The sequence below is a fragment of the Lolium perenne genome, chromosome 6 (genome assembly GCF_019359855.2).
Source record: "Lolium perenne isolate Kyuss_39 chromosome 6, Kyuss_2.0, whole genome shotgun sequence".
Taxonomy (NCBI): domain Eukaryota; kingdom Viridiplantae; phylum Streptophyta; class Magnoliopsida; order Poales; family Poaceae; genus Lolium; species Lolium perenne.
Window position 1 is genome coordinate 243,770,933 of NC_067249.2, and position 13,255 is coordinate 243,784,187.

Below are 13,255 nucleotides of genomic sequence, written 5' to 3' on the forward strand. Positions count from 1 at the left end.
GTAGTAACAGTTTTATAGCGAGTGAGTGAAATAACAAAGAACAGAGTAACAGAGACAGCAGTAGTGATTTTAGTAAACAGCAGGATTAAAAATACTGTAGGCACGGGGACGGATAACGGGCGTTGCATGGATGAGAGAAACTCATGTAACAATCATAGCAGGGCATTTGCAGATAATAATAAAACGGTGTCCAAGTACAAAGCAATCAATAGGCATGTGTTCCAATTATAGTCGTACGTGCTCGCAATGAGAAACTTGCACAACATCTTTTGTCCTACCAGCCGGTGGCAGCCGGGCCTCAAGGGAATCTACTGGATATTAAGGTACTCCTTTTAATAGAGTACCGGAGCAAAGCATTAACACTCCGTGAACACATGTGATCCTCACATCACTACCATCCCCTCCGGTTGTCCCGATTTCTGTCACTTCGGGGCCATCGGTTCCGGACAGCGACATGTGTATACAAATTGCAGGTAAGACCATAAACAATGAATATCATGATGAAATAATAACATATTCAGATCTGAGATCATGTCACTCGGGCCCTAGTGACAAGCATTAAGCATAGCAAGTTGCAACAATATCATCAAAGTACCAATTACGGACACTAGGCACTATGCCCTAACAATCTTATGCTATTACATGACCAATCTCATCCAATCCCTACCATCCCCTTCGGCCTACAGCGGGGGAATTACTCACACATGGATGGGGGAAACATGGCTGGTTGATGGAGAGGCGTCGGTGGTGATGATGGCGATGATCTCCTCCAATTCCCCGTCCCGGCGGAGTGCCAGAACGGAGACTTCTGGCTCCCGAGACGGAGTTTCACGATGTGGCGGCGTTCTGGAGGCTTTCTGGCGACTTCGACTTCTCCCCGTGCGTTTTTAGGTCGAAGGCAATAAATAGTCCGAAGGAGGGCGTCGGAGGCCGGCCGAGGGGGCCACACGATAGGGCCGCGCGGGCCCCTCCTGGTTTGCAAATGCCGGCGGTACGGTTTGCAAATGCCGGCGGTAAGACCTTCCAGGGTGGCCTAACCCTACCGCCGGCGAGCTGAACGCAAGGCGCCGGGGGTACGGGCTTTACCGCCGGCGAACAAGAAAATGAAAATGCCGGGGGTAATGAGTGGCTCGGCGGGCCACCCAGCCTGCCCTTACCGCCGGCGTTTTATGCCCAAACCGCCGGGGGTAGCGTGTTGTACCGCCGGCGAACCCGAGAACGCAAATGCCGGGGGTAATTAGTGGCTCGGCGGGCCACCCAGCCTGCCCTTACCGCCGGCGTTTTATGCCCAAACCGCCGGGGGTAGCGGGTTGTACCGCCGGCGAACCTGAGAACGTAAATGCCGGGGGTAACAAGTGGCTGGGTGGGCCACCCATCCTGCACTTACCGCCGGCGTTTGTGGGCCGTAGGTGCCGGCGGTAATGGGCCCTACCGCTGGCAAACGTGCATGTTGGCGCCGGCGGTAACCTGGGCTTGGCCATTTAATTAGCTAGCCCGACCAGCCACCTACCACCACCCTCACTCACTCATATGTGATGGAAAATCAACCCAAGCACTTGTTATCTCATTCCCCCACCCATTTTAGCTATTTCAACCAACAAAATATGATGTATTTGAGCAAATCATGCACTACCTAGCCCCTCTAGCATGATTTGCATGATCTAGATCTAGATCTATCTCCTCCCACCACCTTTTCCACTAGATCTAGCTATTTCTAGATCTCTAGATCTCTCGAGCATAAAAGTCGACGTGTGGCGTCTCTCCGGTGCTTTTGGACGTCGCGTCAACTAATAGGTATATAGCTAATGAGTGGAATGTTCATGAGTTGGTGAAAATTCACGGTTATGTCACTAGTGATGGCAAAAGATGCGGTTCCATATATGTAAATGCATTGTTTTGCATTTGTTGACGTGTGCAGGAACATTGAGTTGCCAATGTTTTGCCGGAATGTTGATTAACTTCCGTTCCGGCGAATTTTGGAACTCCAGCATGACAATATTTAGCAAAGGTCATGCCGAATTTTTTCCGTGAAAACCGAGACGGCGGTGTAATCAATTATCTTGTCTTGTAGGCGGCGATGGTCATCGCGATGAGGGAAAGCGTCGTGGATAGATACGTGGAACGCGCGACGGCCGACATGTATCGAAAAAAGCGAAAGGATATCATGTGTCCTTGTCGAAGATGCAAGCTAGGATCGTTGTTTGACCCCTTCTCAGGCATAGTGAATCAACACCTGCTCAGGTATAGTTTCATGGAGGGGCATACTCAGTGGATGAGTGATGATGGAGATGATGATATCGATGGTGATGGAGATGATGATGGTGGAGATGATGATAACGAAGGTGATGGAGAGGATGCCCCACACGACAATGGAGACGAGGTTGAAGAGGATGGCGCACACGTTGATGGTGATCAAGAAGGCCGGGAAGAGCATGCGGCCGACGAGGAGATGAGTAGAAATACCCCGCTAACCGCGGCCGTGCAGGACCGTCATGTTCAAGAACTTCTTCTCAGTAACACATCGACCGACCCCAAAATCGCTGGTAGACGGAAGGCTAAGCTAGATCAACTCGAGGTAGACTCGAGAACTCCGTTGTACGATGCAGCTCGTGGGACGGAGGAGAGCCGTATGAGATACGCTCTCGATATTATGGAGATGAAGGCAAAGCACAAATGGACGGACACAAGCGTGGACGAACTCTTCGGATACTTGAAGATCCACTTTCCTAAAGATAACACGTGTGCCGGTAGCCTACAGGAGGCCAAGAAAATCGTGTGCCCTCTCGATTTACCGCACCAGAAATACCACGCATGCATCGTTGATCGCGTAATATATCGGAACGAGCATGCCAATCTCGATACATGCCCACAGTGTGGCGAATCTCGATACAAGAGAGGGACAAAAAAATCCCCTCGAAAAGTTGTGTGGTACTTCCCGCTCACGCCCCGTCTGCAGCGGTACTTCGTGGACCCCAAGGAAGCAAAGCTCATGCGCTGGCACGCGGAAAGAAAGGAGGCGGTGATGCGTGATGTAGAACGGGTTGAAAACCCAGTGCTAACACACCCTTCGGATGCAAGCCAGTGGAAAACATTAGACGATGAGTATTACGAAGAATTCGGGAAAGAACCAAGGAACATCAGGTTGGGTGCGAGCACCGACGGACTCAATCCGTTTGGGAACCAAAGCAGCAAGCACAACACCTGGCCCGTGTTTGTATGGATGTACAACCTCCCTCCATGGCTATGCCTGAAGAAGAAGTACATACACATGAGTATGCTAATCCAAGGGCCGACGCAGCCAGGGAGCGATATCAACCTGTATCTGGAGCTATTGAAGGAGGAGCTAGTCACTCTGTGGGAGGAAGGGACAGAAACTTGGGACGCCTACGGACAAGAAACTTTCCGTATGAAAGCCGCACTGTTGACGACGGTGCAGGACTATCTTGGATACGGATATATCGCGTGCCAGGTGTGCCACGGACACAAGGCATGTGTGAGGTGCATGGAAAAGACGCCATTTTTACAGCTGGGTAAGGATCCCGGGTCTTCAAAAACCGTCTACATGAGGCATCGAATGTGGCTTCCCAAGAATGACCCGTGGAGGAAGCGTGGAGACCAGTTCAATGGGAAGGATGAGGTCGAGGGACCTCCACCTAGGCGAAGCGGCGAAGAGATAGATACTCTGTTGAAAAACTGGAAAGACTGCCCTCCGGCGGGTAAGATAAAGATCCAGAAGCGGAAGAAAGGAGACAAGAGAAAGAAAAAGGAACCCGGGCCGCTCTTGGGGGTATGGAAAAGGAGGTCCGTGTTTTGGGACTTGCCGTACTGGAAGATCCTCGGTACGCCTCATAGCCTTGATGTCATGCATATCACGAAGAACGTGTGCGAGAGCTTGCTTGGCACTGTGCTCAACATGCCGGAGAGGACCAAAGACGGGTCGAAAGCAAGACACGACCTGATGGCCCTTGATATCAGAAAAGAGCTTCATTTCGCCCAGGTTGACCAGGAAACCGAGGAGGAGGAGACGGATGGTCGCAAACGCAAAAGGGTGGCCAAGCAGCGCGAAACTCCTCGCCCCTCCTGCTTCACTCTAAATCCCGATGAGCTCGAACAATTCTTCAAGTGCCTACTAGAAGTCAAATTTCCCCTAGGCTACGCGGGGCTGATACGCAGATGGCTGGACCCGACGAAAAAAATCTTCAGCGGGATGAAGTCTCATGACTGTCATGTCATGATGACGCAGATACTTCCGGTTGCTATCCGAGGGATAATGGAACCGCACGTTCGTGCGACGCTGACTGACCTGTGTAATGTCTTCGACGTCATCACTCGAAAGTCGATAACCGTCAAGAAACTCGGGAGGCTGCAGGAAGAGATCGTCACCATCCTATGCGAGATGGAGATGTACTTCCCGCCCGCATTCTTTGACATCATGGTCCATCTGCTGGTGCATATAGTGGACGATATCGAGGATCTCGGGCCCGCGTTCCTTCACAACATGATGGCGTTAGAAAGAATGAACGGCTTCATCAAAGGATACGTTCGTAACAGGGCACATCCGGATGGAAGCATCGTCCGTGGCTTTCTCACCGAGGAGTGCATCTCTTTCTGCAAGAATTATTTAAACGAGGACGACCCACGTCCGGTTGGATTGCCCGCCAACAAGCACCTCGGCAGATTCGAGGGAGTAGGCCACAACGCTGGCAGGAGGGAACTCGACGCCGATCAAGATGATAGGAGAACAGACTTTAACAGTGGCCCACTTAGTAGCACTACAGCAAAGACATGAACGAGGTAGAGCCTTGGGTGGATCAGCACATAAACATGATCAAGAGCAGGGCTGACAAGCCGATGACGGAACAAGAGGTATTTAGAGCGCACAACTCCTCTTTCGCGAGCTGGTTCAAAGACCAGATTGATGCCAATCCCCCACCAATGGCAAGCGTCGTAGACAAAATGATATTGGCCTTGTCTTGTGGGCCCGCCCCAACCCCATGACTTATCGTAAATACGACATCAATGGTTACACATTCTCTACAGAGGAGAGAGACAAAAGAAGCGACTATCAGTAACTCGGGTGTGACGATGGAATCGTACACGGGTGAAGAGAAGAAAAGGTACTACGGAAGGATCGAGGAAATCGGGAGCTCGACTACGTCGGGGAGAAGCTACCGATGTTTCGTGTCGATGGGCTACGGACGTCACAAAAGAAGATGCGTATGTCACCACCATGCGATCGCCCCCAAATCCAAGACCAAGAACCCCACCGCGCAAAATGAGCCTTGGGTATTGGCTAAGCACGTCGAGCAATGCTTCTTCATAACTGACCCGTCAAGGCCCAGCCGTGTTGTCGTAAGGAGAGGAAAAAGGGCCCTCGTCGGAATGGATGGAGTTGCCGACGAGCAAGACTTCGACGGCCTCGTCGGAGACCCAATGATGGAAGAACCCGATGAAGACGATAGAACCTACACACTAAGAAGAAGAAGGACGACGCTACCTAGGTCAAGTGTTCCTCCGTACACAAGGAGTCGCGACGATACCGGTGGGATCACAAGGACCAAGCGGAAGGGACTTTGAAGTCATTTGTGTATTTATAATAATTATCTCTCGAACAACCATTTGTTCTTCTCAAGTGTATCCTAAATTTATGTCTTGGTTTTTTATCGGATCTCGCCGAAAGGACTTTGAAGTCATTCAAGAATTAAAATCATAAATTGATGTCTCGCAATTTATCCTTCATTGATTTTTTATCATATGTCGCCAAAAGCACTTTACAATTTAAGAATTAAGTGTTAGCTAAAAAAGGGAAGGAGAATTGATGTCTCGCAATTTATTGATTTTTTATCATATGTCGCCAAAAGCACTTTACAATTTAAGAATTAAGTGTTAGCTAAAAAGGGAAGGAAAAAAGTTTGGCCTTTTTGCATCCACAGGGATTCGAACCCTGGTCGCTTCAAAGATAAGATCAAGAGTGGCACCACCGTGTTAAGGACTCGGTTTTGATTAATTGACATGCTTATACAACTAAAGGCGTCTCGCCGGCCAGCTGGGAACCAAAAAAATACCCCCGGCGAATTAGGCCCTTTCCGCCGGTGGAAACTGACTGTGGCCCACATGTCAGTGAGTGTGAAGTTACCGCCGGCGTTTAGGCCAAAACGCCGGGGGTAGTAGTTCCATGACTTAGCCGTGTGCGCGTCGCTCCCCTTCCACGGCCAAATCGACGAAAAAATCCCCCACGCCGCCATCGCTCCCCAGCCGCCGTCGTCGATCCACCACCGTCGCCGGGCCCGAGATCTGCTGCCGCCACTCGCAGGTCGACGCCCTCCAAGATCGCTTCTCCTGGAGCCACGCCGACCGCGCCACGGGCAAGCGCGCCACCACCGTCCTCGCCGAGCTCGCGAAGAACGGTAATCCCCCCAAACCCTCGCCAACCGGGCCGTGCTCACCCGTTCCCACGCCGTTTACTGAGGTGGATCTGCTCGCTGCTTCTGTTGCAGAGGAGGTTGTGAAGGGCGGCGCCGTGCCGGTGCTCGTGTGCCACCTGAAGGTGCCCCCTACGGAGGCGGCGGCGGGCGAGGAGCACCAGCCCCGCCCGTTCGAGCACGTGGTCGAGAAGGGCGCTGCCTTCGCTCTCGGGCTTCTGGCCGTAAAGGTTCGTTCGATTTAGATTTTGCTTCGCCTCTCGCACCGTAGTTGATTAGATTTTGCTTCCATCCCATTGCAATTGCTTGTATTATTCGTATAATCCGATTGTCCTGTGCACGGCCGTCTCAAATGTCCCATTTCTGTAGCAAAATTCCAGAGGAAAAATACCACTCTCTCTTCCATTTTCCCTTGTTTTTCATATGTCTGTAAATGTAACCTGGCACACATTTCATAAGGGAATCCTAGGTCCAACAGTTTTCTTATTACGAAGCACACCTCGCTGCCAGTAAAATGATGTTTGCTCGTAACAAAGCAACAAACAAGCTGATATGATGCCCAAACATGACATAAACACTATCACCACCCACATGCACCATGCTACGACTCCGTCAGATTACACAGCAAGCTCATGAGTCCTCCTCAAGTTCTGAGCTAATCATACAATATGAAAAATAGTGTTTGTATTACCTAATTTTAACTTGCAAACATCACCGGTTTCTTTACATGTTCTGACTTTGAAACCTCACTGGTTTCTTTCATGATTTAACTTTGAAATATCCCTGGTTTCTTTTATCCTTGGAGAAAACCAATCTCCAAAACAGCAACATTTTTTTGGTTTTTCCACCTAAGATGTATGTAGTCCGGGTAGAACTGCTTTCCTAAGCTTGATGCAAAATTCCAAATTTTGAGGTTGTTTTTTTTCCTCAAGGGGTGGAGCATAGATTTAGAGTTTGATTTTTCTAAGGCAGACTACTCTCGTAGTTTTTTGGTCTGTCAATAATGTGCAGTGAGCTCCTGCTCTTGCATCATGCATAGCAGTGGCCTTGGGCCGTCTGATTGTGGCTGTGAACTGGATATTGGCTTGTCAATAATGTGCAGTGAACTGCATTGTGCTATGCAGTCTTGCAATTGCATCATGCATGACTAGGCAAGCAGCTCGTATGTCATGATACTCAGATTCTGCATTATCTTTCCAAGTTGACAATGTATTTGTGCAATAAAAGAGCATATCTGCTGATACCTGTTCTGCAAAATGATGTCATTTTTCATTGGGAATTTTATATGTACCTGTGCAGGTGGGATGAAATGAGTACTGTATGCTTGATCATGGCATGCAGCTTGTTGCCCAGATGTATTGAAAATTCTGTATCTCTGCATGTAGTTTGTTGCCTAGATATGTGTCTGCAGGTACATTGAGTGCCAATGTTTCGCCGGAATGTCGATTAACTTCCGTTCCGGCGAATTTCTGGCACTCCGGCATGACCATTTTTAGCAAAGGTCATGCCGAATTTTCGCTGTAGGCAGAGAGATTGCAATTAAATGAAAAGCATAAGCTTAACAGAGCTAGGGGTAGTAACTAGTAGTGGATTTCCACCCTGTTAATAAACCATGCTACTGTGCTACTTTATATGAATTTCTGAATTTGTCAAGTGATAGTTACAGTATATGAATTTCTGAGTATATTTTTAAAATGAACACTTACAGTAGCTTTTGCACTTACAATAGCTTGTGCACTTACAGAAGGTATAGCTAGCGATGTCGTCTTCTGCAGACCCCAACGAAGACGTTGACGGGTCTTCTCAGCGGAAGTTGGATGAGCACTACAGGCTCATGGTCTCGGATCAGCTGGAGGAACTTCCAGGCAGCGATGACGAGTCCTCGGAGGAGGAGGATGCTGAGATGGACAACGATGGTGAGGATGAGAGTGGGGCTGCCGACGAGACCACCGACAGTGGCGTTGCCGGGGGTAGCTCGGATACTACTACCGAGGCCAAGAGGAAACGGAAGCAGCGGCGCCCAAACAGGGTCGGCACCACTCGTGACATAATCACCGCGGTGGACGCCAAGACCGGGATTCCTACTGAGCCCAAGCACGTGGCGAAGGGGTACGGCCTCCAACTGGGAGCAATCCTTCGGGACGTCGTCGACGTCAACGAGACGAAACTCCGAACCAAGAAGAAGCGATCTGCAGGCCCAACTCCTTGCGCGGCTGCACGCACGGTATGAGTTCCCTGTGGAATACAGGAACGAGGATACCAAGGATAACATCGTGAATGACGAGCCCTCTCTAAGTTCTTCCAAGAACCTCAGCGGTTATAAAACCATGCCGAGGGGGATGCTTGGTGACAATGAGACTTGGGAAGAGATCCGGCGCCACTTCCCGCGGATGACGCCGGAGCAGTATAATAAATTCTTGGAAAACGAGGAGCTCGAGTACACCAAAAGACAATCGACACTGGGGGAAGGAGTCTGGCGGATAAGAACATCGGTCACCACAATCTCGGTTGCCGTGGCTTCGAACACAAGCAGCCGGTATGGGACAAGGCGGACCAGGCCTACCTAATTGCTGGCCTCGAGCCCCCTGTTGCCAGGTACAAAGACCCACTCTTCGTGGCATATCTCAGGTCCCGATACCATCGAGAATTGGCTGGGAAACGTGTCACGAAACCTGATGTGGTGGTGGGAGTTGAGTTGGTCGCCGACGCGAAGGTGATGGCACTAGAGAAAGCAGTGGTAAGCAATTTACCAGCTTATTAATTTGATACTGCTCACCAAGTCCATTACATTCTAAAATTGTTCATGTTACTTCTGGCAGTTGGCGGAACAAGCAGCCGCCGAATCAGCTGGCTCCTCGTCCCAGACGTCGACTGGCAAAGTCCCGTGGGACACGCCTTTTATCAGGGGTCTGAACACCGTGAAGGCGCGGCCGCTTTTGGACAAGCCCCACCGTGTCCCCGGCGCCGGAGGAGGTCGCAAGCTTGCCGACTATGGCTTGGACGTGCCCTCAAGCACTAGGGAGTCGCGGCAGGCGCAGAAGGACCGGGAGCACGAGGCTCTGCTGAAAAAGGTGGCCGACTTGGAAACAACCATGGAGCAACGCGTCAGTGCCGAGGTTCAGCAACGAGTCAGTGCCGAGGTTCAGCAACGCGTCAGTGCCGAGGTTGCTACAAGGGTCGATGACGCGCTGGCCAACAGGGTCAATGAAATCATCCCTGATCTTGTGCTGTCGATGAAGAATTACTTCGACGCCGGCGGTAAGGGACCGATGCCGGTTATCAGCCTAGGCGCCGAACTCCGGACAACCGGCCTCCAACTAGACACGCTCAATGCACACCCAACTTGGTGACTCCACCCGCCGGCAATGTCGGCGCTAGAGAGGATTCGCCGGACCTGGGGGGCCCCAGTACTAGCCCCTCAGTCACCTGCACGCCTGGCCTCGGTCCTTCAACGCGGGCCGAGCTCGACGCCCTCACGGTAATTAATTTAGTATCTCAAGCTCTACAAATTAGTTACTTTGTCGTCGCCCCTCTCTGACATACACATGTTTTCACAGGCGAACGCGACTCCTTGCACCTTGCTACTGAATGTGGACAACAAGTTGAAGGCTGTAGCGAGCGGCAGTGTCATCCTGCCAACACAGCGGATTTTCCACTGCGTCAGGATGGATGATAGCTTGAGCCGGGTTCGCGTGAACCGGTCGTTACCGGGATGCCAAGACCTCCATCCTCCTTATCAACCCCCGGAAACGGAAACCCCGCTCACTCTCGGGGACCTCAAGAATCACATCCTTCTATGGCCGAAAGCCCTAATTCGGCTGAACACCGCCTCAGGTTCGGACGCAAGCTATGGCATGGTCACTCCTCAGGATGCAACGGATGCCCCGAGCCAAGCCAAGGTCCCAGCTCCAACGACTGCTTTGACGGCAGGCAAAGGCAGGGCCAGTGCTCCACCGGCTTATGATCAATTTGAGCCCGATAGTCAGCCCGATAGTCCGCACGAGAGTCAGCACGAGAAGGCGTTGGACATCGATCAAGCTCCCATTGATACGTTCATCGCCGAGCTCGACGCCGACGCGGTTTCTCCTTACAAGCCACCCGCCGGTCATATCCTAAAGAAGAAGTTGTTCCTTTCACAAGAAACGCCCGAGCAGGAGGACACTACCGCCTTCACCGCTCCGCCCCGAGTTGGGCTTACCCCGAGGACACTCCTTGGTGCGACCACGGAAGGTATGAAACAAAACGCCGCTCCGGCCAGTTGCAGTAAGAAGAAGGGCAGGAAGCGGAAGAAGTCGGGAGATGTTGCGGCAAGCAAGATAGTGGTTAATGACAAGTTGCCGACCCCGTGGAGGAAGTTGCATCACTTAGGCGAGCCGATGCTGCCGGCACACTATGTCACCAAGTTGACGCCGGATATGAGGAGCGTGCATGATGCTATTCTAACAAAGGAGAAGCTACTTCTTCAAGATAGAAATCCATCGTACCCGATTTTGATCGCCAAGGTGCCCACTGGCTTTGGCTTTGTCAACACATACCCTGCGGACTTGATATTCATTCGGTACGAAGACATCTTCGGGCTCTTGCACATGCAACAGCTAGCCCGAAGCTTGGTCCGCCTCATATCGCTCAGCATGGCGCACGATATCGCCATGGAGAACACAACGCACATCGCTATCATGGACCCCTACTACATGACTCCAACTGTCGCCCAGACCGAACAAGCGTTTCTCGCCAACTATATCAAGAATTTCTTGGTGTTAAACAAGGATAAGAGTTGCTTTGTCATACCATATTTCCGCGAGTAAGTATTTGGTTACTAAAGTACCCTATATTACATTCTTTCATGAATTTCCTTAATAGCTGAGTATGATGGTTTATTTCCATTTTGCGCAGTTTCAAGTATTGCACCCTCCTCCTCTTTTACCCGTATCATTCCGATGTCACTTATCTCGACTCCGGGCTTGATAAGGACAAAGACTTCACCGACCTTAAGTCTACACTTGATAAAGCCCTCAACGGCTTCATAGCTGAGGTTGGCGTCAACAAACTCAGGCATGAGAAGAAAGTTAAGGGTTGCCATGTGTGCAACCACATAACCAAGTTCCCCTGCCTAAAGCAATCGGCGGATGACAATGGGATGGAGGCATGGTTTGCCATCCTACAGATGAGGGCGGTTGTAAGGTCTCAGAACGATCTCTTGGTGCCATCTGCTCTGCGGGGGAAGTTCGTGAACATGGCGGACACCACCGATGAAAACGTGAGAGGCGACTTCCGTGCCATCCAGCGGACCATTTGCACAATACTCTGGAGGGATGTCATCATGAATGGTGGCTTGTTCAACTATGCCTCCGCACTTTCTAATTCCGAGATACAAGGCCGATTAGAAGATGGATGTGACGAGAGAACATTCAACACGCTCGAGGGCATCCGTCCCTTCCCGCCGAAGTAGACTTGAGTCAAAAACTTTTGTGTCCTGCAAATGTTAGTCATAAATTACATAAGTATTTTTTATGTTTGTTCTTTTGCACACCTATATGTTATATCTCTCTCTATGGATGTACTAACAACTTTCATTTCTTTGTTGTGTGTTTGCATAGATGACGTACTATGTCGTCTACCACGGCAGGGTTCCTGGAGTCTACGAGGACTGGGAAGACTGTAGGAGGCAGGTCCACCGTTTCAGCGGCAACAGCTACAAGGGGTACACCACTTTGGAGGAGGCGGAAACTCGATACGCCAACTTTCGAGCGGGACAGAGGAGGGAGATGTGGAGGACCCCTTTCATCGTGATGATGCTTGCCGCTACCGCCTCTCTAGTTTACTATGTCATTGTTGTTTAGCTAGGTCGTCGACTGGACTTGTATGTATTTGTGTAATATGTGCTACTTCGAGTCGTGATGTTATGGTCAACTATCTACTATCTAAACTTGTCTTATTAATGCATGCATGTTGTGAACATTTGGGACTTTCTATATAACTGTGTATTCTGTGTATTCTGGTATACTGTGTATTCTGTGTATTCTGGTATACTATGTATTCTGTGTGTATTCTGGTGTATATTTCGAGTTTTATTTTTTTAATCCTGTAAACAATACCACCGGCGCCCCAAACCTGTACCCCTGGCGAAATTGTAATTGCCAGCGCTACAGCGTATTACCCCCGGCGAATTCGCAAACCGCCAGTGCTAAGTCGCTACCGCCGGCGATTCAGGTAAAGCGCCGGGGATAACAGCAGTTACCACCGGCGAATTGAAAAACGCCGGCGATACTACATTACCACCGGCGAGGTGGTCGCCGGCGAATGCGTAAACGCCGGCGGTAATGCATTTTGGGACGCCGGCGGTAATGGATTTCCTAGTAGTGGGATCCACCTGGCTTGTCCTTCTGGCTCCGCCAATATTCTGTGAAAATAGGGCCTTCTGCATAAATTCCGAGGATTTTCCTGAAAGTTGGATTTCTGCACAAAAACGAGACACCAGAACAGTTCTGCTGAAAACAGCGTTAGTCCGTGTTAGTTGCATCCAAAATACACAAATTAGAGGCAAAACAATAGCAAAAGTGTTCGGGAAAGTAGATACGTTTTGGACGTATCATCCTCCATAAGCACTACCATGACATTTACTCAATATCTCTTGTTGTTCATATTCGGGAACACATCTTCGCAGAATACCATCCACTCCTTCTTTATATAAGTGTGGGTCATCCCAGAAATAATGCCTCAAGTCATAAAAGAATTTCCTCCTTTGCTGGGCTGAAAAGGTTGGAGGCAAGTACTTGGAAACAATAAAGTTAGCATAATCAGCATACCAAGGGCTATCTCGCGAGCTCACCTTT

General features: G+C 50.2%; 1 long non-coding RNA gene across 2 annotated transcripts; it reads left to right on the plus strand.

Moving 5' to 3' along the window:
* Positions 1-6,522: 6,522 nt before the first annotated feature.
* LOC139832183 (uncharacterized) lies at positions 6,523-12,415 on the plus strand. Of its 2 annotated transcripts, none has more exons than XR_011746858.1 (2): positions 6,523-6,652; positions 12,020-12,415. It is a non-coding gene; the product is annotated as an uncharacterized lncRNA (long non-coding RNA). The 2 variants fall into 2 exon arrangements; XR_011746857.1 differs by lacking the exon at positions 6,523-6,652 and adding an exon at positions 11,655-11,903.
* Positions 12,416-13,255: the final 840 nt, after the last annotated feature.